This window comes from Acomys minous (genome assembly GCF_964271855.1).
Source record: "Acomys minous genome assembly, chromosome: 13".
NCBI classification, from domain to species: Eukaryota; Metazoa; Chordata; class Mammalia; order Rodentia; family Muridae; genus Acomys; species Acomys minous.
In genome coordinates, this window is record NC_140495.1 from 325,001 (window position 1) to 340,000 (window position 15,000).

The following is a 15,000-nucleotide window of genomic DNA, read 5'->3' on the forward strand; positions in this document are numbered from 1 at the left end:
CACCATAATCCTTCTCTTCCTCCTCCAGAAGCTATTTCTATTTATTGTTTGCTTGTTCGTTCGTTCGTTCGTTCGTTCGTTCGTTCGTTCGTTCGTTCGTTCGTTCGTTCATTCATTCATTCATTCATTCATTCATTTTCTATGTTTATCTGCAGGCCAGAATAAGACGCCAGATCACCTTGAAGAGAGGTCCAGTGTTTGCTCCAGAAATAGCAGACTACCAAAATTTTCTGTTTTGTTCCAGGTCTGATCGCAGATGCGTGCTCCCCCCCCCCCCCCCCCCCCTTATCTGTGTGTGTGTGTGTGTGTGTGTGTGTGTGTGTGTGTGTGTGTGTGTGCGCGTGTGCGCGCGCGGGTTGCGGGTGGGGGTGGGGGTGATGTCATTTGCTGGAGGTGGGGAAGAGAAACAGGGAGGAGACATTGGGAAACACTGTGTTACCTAAAACTTTGTGTGTTAGATTCAGGTCTTTCCCCCCTCCCCCACCTCTCTCTCTCTCTCTCTCTCCTTCCTGTCGGCATTTGTGGAATGGACACTTGCTTTATGGGTCCCAACTTGACAGCCGTTTTCTCTGCTTGCTTTCTTGCCTCCATGTAGGAGGGAGAGGCCAGAAGGAAGATTCTTCTTGGAAAAAAAAAGCCAGCCCATCTGGACGACAGACAGATGAAACTTCATCCTCACAGCATAAGAAGACGACCCTCCCTCCCCTCCTGACCCACAGGTGGTACTCTCCCTACCTCCCAGCCCTCTTTCAGTAACCCTGACTCAATTAAAATAAAGTGAATAAATGGATAAAGAATTAGTGTCCAGGTATTTATTTGTTTCTCGGCTTGTCTGGCTGTGCGTGCATCTGTCTGTGGACTACTGGTACTCACGGAGAGTGTGTCAGAAAACCCGGTACTCTTAACTGCTGAGACATGATTCTCCTGGTGCATGAGTTCAGTTTGCTTTCAGAGGGAATGTTTTAGAACTCGCCCCCCCCCCCCCCCACACACACACACACACCTCTTTGCAGACTGGTTAGTGTCTACTTCTTCCCGAAGAAAAGTGATTTTTTTCCACCCTTTTAGGAGGGGTTGGGGGTGGGAGGGTTCAAGACCGAGGTTTCCTCTTTGTGACAGCTCCTGGAAGTCACTCTGTAGACCAGGCTCATGGAGAGCTACCTGCCTCTGCCTCCAGACTGAGTGCCGGCTAGACTTCCCACTATCTTAAGGCACAAGATGTGTGGAGAGAGCTGCCCCTTTCTAGCTCACATTTTGAGTGCAGGGGGGTGGGGTGGGGGGGGGGGATCTTTACCAGTGGAGACCAAGGTAGGTTAAGTCCTCCTGGTGTTGAGAGAGACCTGTTCTCAACAGGGTTTGGTCTTTGTATTTTATTTTCTTTCATGAATGAGAAACTCTTTGGCTCGGCTGCGCGCAACTGCCAGGCATGCCGAGGACCATCCTGTTCAAGGAGCTCATTAGCCATGTGGGCTTTCTTGGAGGTGATCCTGTACTGTGATGCACCTCCAGAATTGCTTCCGACTTCTGAGAACAAGGCAGGCATGAAAGTGTCAGATAACCTTAGACCTGGAGTTAAAGACAGACAGGTGGGAGCTGGGAATTGAGCAGACAGTGCTCTTAACCACTGAGCCGTCTCTCTCCAGCCCCCGCCCATCTTTGTTTTTCTTTTTCTTCTTTCAGTTTCTTTTAACCAAGCACACTCCTGATGGATGAAAGCGTACAGTTGGCCTAGACACTCGCTACCTGAGGGTTTCAAGACTGACTGACTGTTTGTTCGATTAGGTTGGCGGAGGGGCAGGGCTCTCAATTTAATTGAATTTTTATTTCCTACCATGCCTTCCGATCATAGTTTCCTATCCCCAAACTCATTATGGTCTATATACAACCTAGTGAGACTTCATTGTCCTCCTATGGCCCAGATGCATGGCAGGCCCTGCTACTTGGTTTCCTTTGGTTTGGTTTGAGACAGACAGACAGGCAGACAGGCAGACAGGCAGGCAGGCAGGCAGGCTGGCTGGGTGGCTGGCTGGCTGGCTGGCTGGCTGGCTGGCTGGCCGGGCTCGAACTCACAGTGATCTGTCTGCCTCTACCTCCGGAGTGCTGGGAATTCAAGGCAGGCAGGCAGGCAGGCAGGCAGGCAGGCCCTCCTTTTTGAAAAGTTTGAAAATCAGGCACCACACATAAGAGCCATTTGGCTATTCTTTGAATACGGACACTTTCCTTAGGAACACAAAGTTAAACCCAAAGTACGCAGAAGGAATGGTATAACAACTTAGAATTGGCCGGGCAGTGGTGGCGCACGCCTTTCAGCCCAGCACTCGGGAGGCAGAGGCAGGCGGATCGCTGTGAGTTCGAGGCCAGCCTGGTCTACAAAGCGAGTCCAGGGCAGCCAAGGCTACACAGAAGAGACCCTGTCTCCAAAAAAAAAAAAAAAAAAAAAAAAAAAGAAAGAAAGAAAGAAAAAGAAAAGAAACAACTTAGAATTGCTTACGTACGGAGAAAATACTTTCCTTTTCCTGGCTTTTGGTTCCATTTTTTTCCCATTTATTTATTTATTTATTTGTTTGTTTGGTTGGTTGTTTTATTTTTGGATTTTGGATTTTTTTTTTTTTTGAGACAGGGTCTCTTCTGTGTAGCCTTGGCTGCCCTGGACTCGCTTTGTAGACCAGGCTGGCCTCGAACTCACAGCGATCCGCCTGCCTCTGCCTCCCGAGTGCTGGGCTGAAAGGCGTGCGCCACCACTGCCCGGCCAATTCTTTATTGCAATATCGTCCTTTCAAACTGTAATTGAATCGCCCACCCCAACCCCACTTTGTAGACCAGGTTGGCCTCAGACTTCTGCTTGACTCTGCCAATACTGCCCTGAATTTCCCTACTTTGGAAAACTTTTATCTGTGAGATCACTCGGCTCACAATTAAAACAAACAATCAAACAAAGGGAAAAAAAAATCAGCCAAGGCTACACAGAGAGACCGTCTCTCAAAAAAAAAAAAAAAAAAAAAAAAAAAAAAAAAGAATTGTCCCTTACTACAGCTGCGCATGCCTATAATCCCAGCACTCTGGGAGGCAGAGGCAGGTGGGTGAATAGGTTTTTATTGGCGGGGGGTGGGGAGGTGGGCTCTCTGTGAATTTGAGGTCTGCCAAGGATTTTACACAGAGAAACCCTGTGCGGGGCGGGCGGGGGTGGGGGAGGGGGAGAAGAGGAGAATTGTCTCTTGGTTGAGGCCCCTGCAGCCCCACCCCACTAGCTAGCACAGCAACAAAGGGTGTGTCTCTGATCTGCAGAGCCTGGAGGGATGCCTGTCCTGAGGAGTTTATTTCTGCTGTTTTGCAGCATTCCTTGCTCTGCTCGTTGCCCTTGTGGTCTTCACACCCCCTCTTGATCTATGACTTGTACGAAAACTCGAAGGGGGCAGTAGCGTTGGCACGTACAACAAGAAATAGTGAGTGCTTGATCTTTTTCAGGTGTTGCTGCTAGAGCACATTCATGATTTGACCACCGCCCTTGGAAAGAATTTAGAGATTCCGGCGTGGTGGCACACGCTTGTTTCTAAACCAGGTCCAGGAGAGCAAAGGATACACAGAGAAGCCTTGTGTCGGAAAACCAAGATAAAAAACCAAAAAACCAAAAAACAAAAAACAAAAAAAAAAAAAAAAAAAGGAACAAACAAATAAACAAAGGAATAAAACTCAGAGATGTAGCCGGGCATGGGGGCACACGCCTTTAACCCCAGGACTCGGGAGGCAGAGGCAGGCGGATCGCCTACAAAGCAACCCCGGGACAGCCAAGGATACAAAGAGAAAACCTGTCTCGAAAAACCAAACCAACCAACCAAACAAAAGAACTTAGAGATGTAGATTGTTAGCAATGACGACTGCCCTTACAAAGAATTTGGCTTAGCAAGTTTGAGGTTTAGGAAGAGGTACACGCTTAACAGCCGAGCTACAGACTTTTTGAGGCTTACAAGCAAAAGCAGTGCCTTGACTACCACTAGCTGACATGATTCTGTCATGGAAGCTGGACTTCTAGGGGATTGATTTCTTTTTATTTTTTTTATTTTTGGCTTTTTAGAGACAGGGTTTCTCTGTGCAGCCTTGGCCATCCTGGACTCACTTTGTAGACTAGGCTGGCCTCGAACTCACAGCGATCCGCCTGCCTCTGCCTCCCGAGCGCTGGGATGAAAGGCGTGCGCCACCACGCCCAGCTGGGGATTGATTTCTTACTGCTGCTATTTTTTTCCCTCAGCTTCCTTGACGTGATTTGATAAAAATTGTTAATGAGTAGATGGGCACTTTGGAGATTTAAACTAGAAATGGTTGGTTAAATTCGTGATTCTTTTAGGATTACACACACACCTTTAAAAATAATTAACACAAAACAATTCATTCTGTCTTTGTAACTGCATTCATTGGAGCTTTTCATGTTTCATCCAAGTGTGTGTGTGTGTGTGTGTGTGTGTGTGTGTGTGTGTGTGTGTACAGAGTGGGGGGAAGGGGGAGAGAGAGAGAGAGAGAGAGAGAGAGAGAGAGAGAGAGAGAGAGAGAGAGAGAGAGAGAGAGGGCTCAATTTTCATTTTTATTTCTTTTTTCTTTTTCGTTTTTGTTTTTTGAAACCGGTGTGAGCCACCATGCCTGGCTCAGCTAAATTTTATTAACAATTATATCTTTAGTATGAACCACCAGACTAACCCAGACGAGATGAAACAGAGATTGAATGAATGAATGAAACCTTCTGTTTATTAGTTCCCAGGAACGACTATCCCAGTGCTGTCAGCAGGATTTCTTCTGCTGGCACCTGGAGCCCTTGAGCGGTTCTCTGTAGGAACGTTTCCAAGAGGAGCAATGAACAGCCAAAGGACCCCACGTCTCCAAAGATGCCCCCACACACACGACCCTCCTGATTTTGGCTCACATTTGTATCTCCTCTTGGAATTTTTTCAAGGAGGTTTTTCAGCTGGTTGGTAACAACCAAGCTCCCCAACAAGGTGCTTCTTCTTCTTCTTCTTCTTCTTCTTCTTCTTCTTCTTCTTCTTCTTCTTCTTCTTCTCCTCCTCCTCCTCCTCCTCCTCCTCCTCCTCCTCCTCCTCCTCCTCCTCCTCTTCTTCTTCCGACGGAAGTTAAGACAGGGTTTCTCTGTGTAGCCTTGGCTGTCCTGGACTTACTTTGTGGGCCAGGCTAGCCTCGAACTCACACTGATCTGCCCGCCTCTGCCTTCCAAGCGCTGGGATGAATGGCGGGCGGGCGCCACCAAGCCCGGCTAAGTGTTGGATTTCTGTTTTGTTTTCTGTAAAGTCAAGGGTCCCTCTGTGTAGTCGTGGCTGTCCTGGAAGACACTCGGGAGACCAAACTGGACACAGACTCAGAGGCTCACTTGCCCTCACCTCCCAAGGGCTGCAATTTTGTGTTTGTGTGTAGGTGTTTGCTTGTTTTCAGGGGTAGCGTTTCGATGCAACAGCCCTGGCTGTCGCGCAGCTTGCTCTGCAGACCAGTCTGCCATTTTGCTTTGGTTTGTCTTTTCTGTGAAGTGAAGGGCTTCACGTTTAGAGTCAGATTTGGTGCAGGCACGCAGGGGCCATACCTAATATGCCGTGGCTTTCTCAGAACCCTCTCTGTGTATGCCAGGCTCGCCTCCGATTCGGAGCGACCCACCAGCCTCTGGCCCCCAAGTGCCGGGATGAGAGCCGTGGGCCGCCCCAGACGGGTTGCTTGAATTCAATGTTTTATCTTGCTGTCTGGCTGGGTTGAGTGAAAAAGAACCTGAAGTTAGATCAAGGTCATCACCCCTCCCTCAGCCTTTGACTGAACTCCTTATCTCTTAACTACTTTCCAGTGAAACCTTAGTTTCTCCTTGGAGGTGAAGAGGCCTCCGTGGCTGGTGTGGAAAGTCAGCCGTTTTCAGGTGTCACAGGGAAATGCTCATTTGGATTTTGGTTCCCCCTCCCCCTTCCCCTCCTCAGACAGGATTTCTCTGAGGAGTAGTAGTACTGGAATCACTTTGTTGATCAGTTTGGCCTCAAACTCACAGTGATCTGCCTGCCCCTGCCTCAGCAGTGAGTGCTGGAATTAAAGGTGTGTGCCACCACCATGCCCAGCTGGGTTTTGCTGTGTTTTATTTTAACAGATGGTGTTATTCTCTTTATGTAGCCTGTATTGTGTCTATTTTTGTTTTTTGGTTATTTTTTTTCTTTTTGAAGATTTATTGACTATTATGTATACAGTGCTCTGCCTGCATGTACATACACCGGCAGGCCAGAAGAAGGCATCAGATCACATTATAGATATTACAGATGGTTGTGAGCCACCATTCATATTGTTGCTAGGCATTGAACTCAGGAGGAGCAGTCAGTGTCCTTAACCAGTTCACTATTCACAGCGTATCTGCCTCTCTCTCTGTCTCCCATCTGACATCTATAAATCCCTATTGATATCTGTTGCTAAGATACTTAATTCTTTCTTTCTTTCTTTCTTTCTTTCTTTCTTTCTTTCTTTCTTTCTTTCTTTCTTTCGTGCTTGTGTAGCCCCTGTTTTATCACACATGAGTTATGCTCATGCATTTATTTATTTGTTTGTTTGTTTGTCACTGCTGCATTGCTAATAAATAGATTCAGTACTGACTGATGACTAATAAACATTAGAAGGTAGCTGGCACTACCTAGACCAGCCTGCCTGATTCTGCTGTGATCAAATGAGGGAACTATGAGGATTGGTCTCCATTTGTCTGTCTGTGTGTCTATTATCTATCTATCTATCTATCTATCTATCTATCTATCTATCTATCTGTGTGTGTGTATGTATGTATCTAACATCTATGTATTTATGTATTAGTATAGTACGGAGAATACACTAAATAAAGGACTAGTTTATACTTTTTAAATAGTTGAGTAAAGAATTAAATATTTAGCCAGGCATGGTGGCACATGCCTTTAATCCTATCTATCTATCTATCTATCTATCTATCTATCTATCTATCTATCTATCTATCATCGATGTATTTACTTACTTACTTATCTACTTACACAGTGTTTAAATTATTTTGGCGACAGAGTCTCTCTATGTATTCCTGTCTGTCTTGAAAATCGCTGTGTATACTGACCTAGTTTGGAACTAGAACTTTTCTTGGGTTAAAGAAATTGTAGTTTTTTGCTTGCTTGCTTGCTTGCTTGCTTGCTTGCTTGCTTGCTTGCTTGCTTGCTTGCCTGCTTGTTTCCAGACAAGGTTTCTCATGTAGCCTTGCCTGTCCTGGACTTACAAGTGCAAGTGATTCTCTCGCCTTTGTCTCCCAAGTGCTGGGATTAAAGGCAAAGGAAAACAAAACCAAAAACAAAGCCAGGCATGGCGTGGTGGTGCACGCCTCTCATCCCAGCCCTCGGGAGGCAGAGGCAGGCAGATCGCTGTTAGTTTAAGGCCAGCCTGGTCTACAAAGGGAGCCCAGGACTGGACAGCCAACGCTACACAGAGAAACCCTGTCTCGGGGCGGAGGGTGTGGGGGTGGTGGTAGTGGGAGACAGAAACAAAACAAAACAAAACAAAACAAAACAAAACAAAACAAAACAAAACAAAACAAAACACCAAAACTTAGCTGTCACACCGGCCCGGTGGAGAGGGAGAGCCGCGCCCACCTCTGCCGTGGCGGGTGCCAGTACTGGAGGGGCGGGGCCCATATCGCCCTTGCGACGGTATCATCCAGCGAGCACCACAGCGCCCGCCCGGATGATGGTGTGTTGTTCTCATAAATTACACTCTTTTCGGTGTGACAGCGCCTCAGCATTTAAACCAAAGAGAGCATTACGCAAAATGAAATGGAGCCGGGCGGTGGTGGCGCATGCATGCCTGTTGTCTCAGAACTTGGGAGGCAGAGGCAGGCGTGAGCTCCAGGGCAGTCAGAGCTGTTACACAGAGAAACCCTGTCTCGAAAAAACCACAAAAAGAAATAAAATGAAACGAAATAAAAGTAGAAAATGCCTCAGGAGGGGTTAAAAGCACTGGCTGCTCTTCCAAAGGTCCTGAGAGGCAAGCAGAACACTCCACAGTTAATCCAGAAATCAATCTAAAACAGAAAGAGAGAAAAACAAAATAAAAGGCCCCAGCAGAGAGGGAGGTCTGGTGTTGCTCCCGTGGTCTCATTTTTAAGAGAGCGAGATAGGGCTCAATGGAAATCTGGCGTGTTCCATGGGTAGATGGGGACGTCGAGGATCTAAACTAGAAATGGTTTGTTAAAGTGTAGATATGTGATTCTTCTAAGACTTATATACACCCCGGCGTGCATGCGAACACACACACATCTTTAAAGATAAATAACAAAACAACCAATTCTGTCTTTGTAACTGCACTCATTGGAGCTTTTCTTGTTTCATCGTGTGTGTGTGTGTGTGTGTGTGTGTGTGTGTGTGTGTGTGTGTGTGTTTGTGTGCGCGCGCACGCGCGTTAAAAATTAATCCTCAGCCAGGCGGTGGTGGCGCACGCCTTTCATCCCAGCACTTGGGAGGCAGAGGTAGGCGGATCGCTGTGAGTTCGAGGCCAGCCTGGTCTACAAAGTGAGTCCAGGACAGCCAAGGCTACACAGAGAAACCCTGTCTCAAAAAAACCAAAAAATAAATAAATAAATAAATAAATAAATAAATAAATAAATAATCCTCAGCTGAGTGATCAGTCACAATCTCTAGCTATGATCACCGCCACTGACGTGCTGAGATTGGTTTTTGACCCCCTTCTTCCTTCTTTCCTTCCTACCTATCTCACTCCCAGCACCCATTTCTTTCCTCTTCCAGAAATGGACTGCTTCCTGATGTCACCTTAAGTCAGTCACTTCTAGGTTTCTAGGTCATGCTAGAGGGGACTAGGAAGGACCCCAAACCATTTCACATAAATAGTACCCTGAACGATAAGAACAGGCATCGGCTGCTCTGTCTTTTGGTCTCGTTGGTCTCCTGTTTATGTTTGAGCCTGTATGTGAACCCACACATTTCTTTCCCCTGTAAATTATATTCCAAAACAAATGACTGCTTGTAGTGGTTTTTGCTTTTGTTGTTGTTGTTATTTGTTTGTTTGTTTATTGGTTGGTTGGTTGGTTATTTATTTTATTTTTTTCTTCTCCTTTTTATTGAAAGGGTATACTTTCTAGATCAGGAGAGAGAGCCTCCTCACACAATTCTCTCTCTCTCTCTCTCTCTCTCTCTCTCTCTCTCTCTCTCTCTCTCTCTCTCACACACACACACACACACACACACACACACACACACACACACACGTGTGAATTGGATTTATGTCCCTGCCATCTAGAGGGATGATAAACACAGAGATCACTTTTGAAGAATTTCTTTTCTGTGTGGCTGGGCCTTAGAATTCAAACAAAAGGAACCATCTCAGAGGTCTGCTGTTCTTCCTTAGTCTAATTTTGTTTGGTTTTGGTTTTTGGAGACAGGGTTTCTCTATGTAGCCTTGGCTGTCCTGGACTCACTGTGTAGACCAAGCTGGCCTCAAACTCACAAAGATACATCTGTCTCTGCCTCCCGATTGCTGGGATTAAAGAAAAGCGAGTGCCACCAAAGCCTGGCTACTGAAAGATTCTGAACTAGTCTGAACTAGGTTTTTTTTCCCCTGTCATTATTATTACTTTAAAAGTTTATTTTCAGTTTAAAAAAATATGTCTTTATTTATTATTTTGTATACAGTGCTCTCTCTACCTGCTTGTACGCCTGCCTGTCAGAGGAAGACATTAGATCACATTATAGATGGTTGTGAGCCACTGTGTGCTCGCTGGGAATGCAACTCAGGACCTCTGGAGGAGCAGTCAGTGCTCTTAACCTCTGAGCCACCTCTCCAGCTCTTATTTATTTATTTATTTATTTATTTATTTATTTATTTATTTATGTTGTTGCTGTTGTTTGTTTTGTTTTAAGACGGTGAGTTAAAACATTTATGTGGTTTGTCTGTTCATGGAGCAAGGGGGACTGTGCAGATCAGCAGAGGCTACCCTATCATTCGGCACATGCAAATTGGGTTAAAGTTCTGAAACCAGAACTTAAAGAAGCCAGCTGTGTGGTCCTGTATGTCTTTAATCCCATAGCTCTGAAGGTAGAGGCAGGTGAAACTCTGTGAGCTGGAGGCAGGCCTCATCTAGTTAGGGATTTCTAAGGTTACATAGGGTATGGAGAATAGTTTATCGTTTCTAAGTAGTTGAGTAAAGAATTAAATACTTGTTCAAAAGAATTAAATATTTACCTTATAAGATAAATAAATGAGCCAGGCGTGGTGGCGCACGCCTTTAATCCCAGCACTTGGGAGGCAGAGGCAGGCGGATCGCTGTGAGTTCGAGGCCAGCCTGGTCTACAAAGTGAGTCCAGGATGGCCAAGGCTACACAGAGAAACCCTGTCTCGAAAAACCAAAAAATAAAAAATAAAAAAAAATTAAAAAATTATATATATATATATATATATATATATATATATATATATATATATATATATATGAAGGCTACACAGAGAAACCCTGTCTCACAGAAAGCAAAGCAAACAAGCTTTGGGTTTTGGTTCCACATAGGTTGTTATTTCTTCATTTATCTAGCTAGCTAGCTAGCTAGTTAGCTAGTTAGTTAATTTTGTTTTTCAGGCAGGGTTTGCTTGTAATAGCCATGACTGTCATGCAACTTTCTCTGTAGACCAGTATCGGCTGGAAACAGAGATTGTCCTGTATCTGGATTTGCAGTGTTGGAATTTCGTTTTGTTTTGTTTCGTTTCTGTGCAGCAGTCAAGGGTTTCTCTGTGTAGTAGTCCTGGCCATCTTGGAACTCACTCTGTAGAGCAGGCCGAACTCACACTGAGCGAGCGATTCACTGTCTTCTGCCTGCCAAATGTTGGAATTGTTTTGCTTTTTGGGTGGGAGGGGTTCGAGACAGGGTCTCTCTGTGTGGCCTTGGCTGCCCCAGACTCGCTCTGTAGACCAGGCTGGCCTGCCTGGAAGTCACAGCGCTTAGCCAGCCTGCCTGCCCGCCTCTGCCTCCCGAGCGCTGGGATGGATGGCGGGCGGGCACGGGTGGGCGCCACCAAGCCCGGCTACGTGTTGGATTTCTGTTTTGTTTTCTGTAAAGTCAAGGGTCCCTCTGTGTAGTCGTGGCTGTCCTGGAAGTCACTCGGTAGACCAAACTGGACACAGACTCAGAGGTTCACTTGCCCTCACCTCCCAAGGGCTGCAATTTTGTGTTTGTGTGTAGGTGTTTGCTTGTTTTCAGGGGTAGCGTTTCGATGCAACAGCCCTGGCTGTCGCGCAGCTTGCTCTGCAGACCAGTCTGCCATTTTGCTTTGGTTTGTCTTTTCTGTGCCGTGAAGGGCTTCACGTTTAGAGTCAGATTTGGTGCAGGCACGCAGGGGCCATACCTAATATGCCGTGGCTTTCTCAGAACCCTCTCTGTGTATGCCAGGCTCGCCTCCGATTCGGAGCGACCCACCAGCCTCTGGCCCCCAAGTGCCGGGATGGGAGCTGTGGGCCGCCCCAGACGGGCTCGAATTCTATCAATATCTGCTTGGGTTGAGTGAAAAAGGATCTGAAGGTCATCATCACTCCTCCCTCAGCCTTTGGCCTTATGCCAGAAAGGGTGGGTAACTGAACTTCTTATCTCTTGATTACCTTCCAGTGACACCTTAGTTTCTCCTTGGAGGTGGAGAGGCCTCCGTGGCCGATGTGGAAAGTCCGCCGTTTTCAAGTGTCACAGGGAAACGCTCATTTGGTTTTTGATCCCCCCTCCCCCTTCCCCTTCCCCTTCCCCCGACAGGGTTTCTCTGAGTAGTAGCCTTGGCTGTCCTGGAATCACGTTGTAGACCAGTCTGGCCTCAAACTCACAGTGATCTGCCTGCCCCTCCCTGCCTCAGCAGTGAGTGCTGGGATTAAAGGTGTGTGCCACCACCACGCCCAGATGGTTTTTGTTTTGTTTCGTTTCGTTTTAAGAGATGGTGCCAGTCTCTTTATGTAGCCTTTATTGTCTCAGAATTCACTGGGTTTTTTGTTTTGTTTTGTTTTTTCCTTTTTGAAGATTTCTTGACTATTACGTATACAGTGCTCTGCCTGCATGTACATACACCGGCATGAATTATGTTCATACTTTTATTCATTCATTCATTCTTTCATTTATTTTGTACTCATCTCTACGGTTGTTTATTTATTTATTTTCTGTTTTGTTGTTGTTGTTTCTGTTTTTTGAGACAGGGATTCTGCGTAGGCTTGGCTGTCCTGGACTCAGTTTGTAGACTAGGCTGGCCTTAAACTCACAGCAATCTGCCTGACTCTCCTGGGATAAAAGAAAGCCCTGCGCCGCCACCCCCTGGCTTTCAGTTATTTCTTTGAGTCAAGGTCTCTCCCTCTCCCTCTCCCTGTCCCTCTCCCTCTCCCTCCCTCCCCCCTCTCTCCCTACCCCCGGCACTCCCACCCCACTGTATGCCTGTAGTGCTGAGTATAGTAGAATCATACTGTTTTTGTGGACTGGTTAGAGTCACTGCTGCATTACTAATAAATAGAATCAGTACTGATGACTAATAAACATTGGTCTCCATTTGTCTGTCTGTGCCTCCCCTATCTATCTATCTATCTATCTATCTATCTATCTATCTATCTATCATCTTTGTATTTATGTATTAGTGTAGTACGGAGGCTACACTAAATAAAGGACTAGTTTATCCTTTATAAATAGCTGAGTAATGAATTAAATATTTAGCTTGTGTGGCCTCTGTTTTATCACGCGTGAATTATGTTCATGCTTATATGTATTTAATTTGTATATTTTTTAAAAAGATATTTGTTTGGCTGAGCATCAGTTGCACACGCCTTTAATCCCAGCACTCGGGAGGCAGAGGCAGGCGGATCGCTGTGAGCTCCAGGCCAGCCTGGTCTACAAAGTGAGTCCAGGACAGCCAAAGCTACACAGAAAAAAACCTCTTTTAAGAAACAAAACAAAGCAAAAAGACAGAGAAGGCTGCTGCTTCCATATTGGTGAGGTCAGACGCCATGACGGTTGCCGTCCACATGGGGGCTTCATTATGGCGATGTCAAGAGCCAAACTTTGTTTGAACTTTGACTTGCACATTCCACACGGTGGGGGATGGGGAAGAGAGAGAAACGAACACACACACACACACACACACACACACACACACACACACACACACACATCCATCCCTCTCAGAGGGGGGGGGGATTTTGAAAATAAAATGAAGACACACAGAAAAAGAAATATGTGATAGATAAACAGTATAAAAAAACGAGAAGGAATACAAAACGAAAATTACTAAATTCAGGAAATCAAATTGGAGCCGGGCGTGGTGGCGCATGCCTTTAATCCCAGCACTCAGGAGGCAGAGGCAGGCGGATCGATGTGAGTTCAAGGCCAGCCTGGTCTACAAAGCGAGTCCAGGACAGCCAAGGCTACACAGAGAAAGCCTGTCTCAAAAAACCAAAAAAAAAAAAAAAAAAAATAAAAATAAATAAATAAATGAAAATAAAAAAAAAAAAAAGAAAAAGAAAAAAAGAAATCAAATTGGCCCTGGTAGTTCATTGCTTTAATCCATGCACTGTGAAGGCAGATCTCTGACTTCTAAGTCAGACCATGGTACACATAAGCATACAGGTGAGTGATCTCACATCAGTGCACCACAGAAGAATCTAGAAGAATCAGACAAATCAGAAGGTAGTGACTGGTTGCATCAATGTATAGTCGGGAATTTTTTTCCTTTCCTTTCCTCTTTCTTTTTTCTTTTTCTTTTTGCGATTCACTGAGTTGTAAGAGATTTCAGTGTTCATGGAACACAGAGGCAGGACAATGAGGGCCTGTCTAATGAGCTGCTTTCTCCCCCCTCCCCACCCACCAAACACTGCCCCCCCCCCCCCCCGCACCCCATGTATTTTTGTGCACACAGTCTGAGATATTTAATTCTTTTTTTCACCTTCCTTCCTTCCTTCCTTTTTTTGTTTTTGTTTTTTCCTTCTTTCTTTCTTCTGGGCTTGTGTGGCCCCTGTTTTATCACACATGAATAATGTTTGTAATTTTATTTTTTTATTTATTTATTTTTATTTTTTTATTTAATGTCTCTTCGGTTGTTTCCTTTTTCTTTTTTCTTTTCTTTTTTGGTTTTGGCTTTTGGAGACAGGGTTTCTCTGTGTAGCCTTGGCTGTCCTGGAATCACTTTGTAGACCTGCCTGGCCTTGAATTCACAGCAGTCCACCTGCCTCTGCTTCCTGAGTGCTGGAATTAAAGAAAGGCATGGGCCACCACCGCTTGGCTTTCAGTAATTTCTTCAAGTCAAGATCTCTCTCTCTCTCTCTCTCTCTCTCTCTCTCTCTCTCTCTCTCTCTCTAGTGCTGGGTATAGAATCACACTGATTTTGTGGACTGGTTAAAGAGTCACTGCTGCATTACTAATACATAGAAGTCATACTAATTGTTAATAAACATTCTGGCCAACACTACGTAGAACAGGCTGCCTGACTCTGCCGTGATCAAATGAGGGAACTATGAGAATTGGTCTCCATTTGTCTGTCTGTGTGTCTGTAATCATCTATCTGTATATCACCTATGTATTTGCTTGCTTGCTTGCTTGCTTACTTACTTATCTACTAAGTTATTTTGGAGACAGTGTCTCTCTATGTATTCCTGTCCGTCTTGGAAATCGTTGTGCAAAAAAGTGTAGTTTTTTGTTTGCTTGTTTGTTTCCTGACAGGGTTTCTCATGTAGCCTTGGCTTGCTTTCGAGACGAGGCTGGCCTCCAACTCACAGCGATCCTCTTGGCTTTGCCTCCCAAGTGCTGGGATTAGAGGTGTGGTAGTCTTATTTCAGGTTTTATTTTATTTTTTTTTTTTAAAGATTTATTTATTACGTATACAGTGCACATTAGATCACATTATAGATGGCTGTGAGCCACCATGTGGTTGCTGGGAATTGAACTCAGGACCTCTGGAAGAGCAGTCAGTGCTCTTAACCGCTGAGCCATCTCTCCAGCCCTTATTTCAGGTTTTAAT

At 45.4% G+C, this 15,000-nt stretch overlaps 2 long non-coding RNA genes across 2 annotated transcripts in view; both read left to right on the top strand.

Moving 5' to 3' along the window:
• LOC311580985 overlaps positions 1-797 on the top strand; it is a 16,522-nt gene extending 15,725 nt beyond the window's left edge. Inside the window, exons 2-3 of the long non-coding RNA XR_014773620.1 lie at positions 156-244; positions 596-797. This is a non-coding gene — a long non-coding RNA (uncharacterized lncRNA). The remainder of the gene's footprint in view (positions 1-155; positions 245-595) is intronic.
• LOC311580991 overlaps positions 1-15,000 on the top strand; it is a 310,197-nt gene that overhangs the window by 131,058 nt on the left and 164,139 nt on the right. The window lies entirely within an intron of this gene.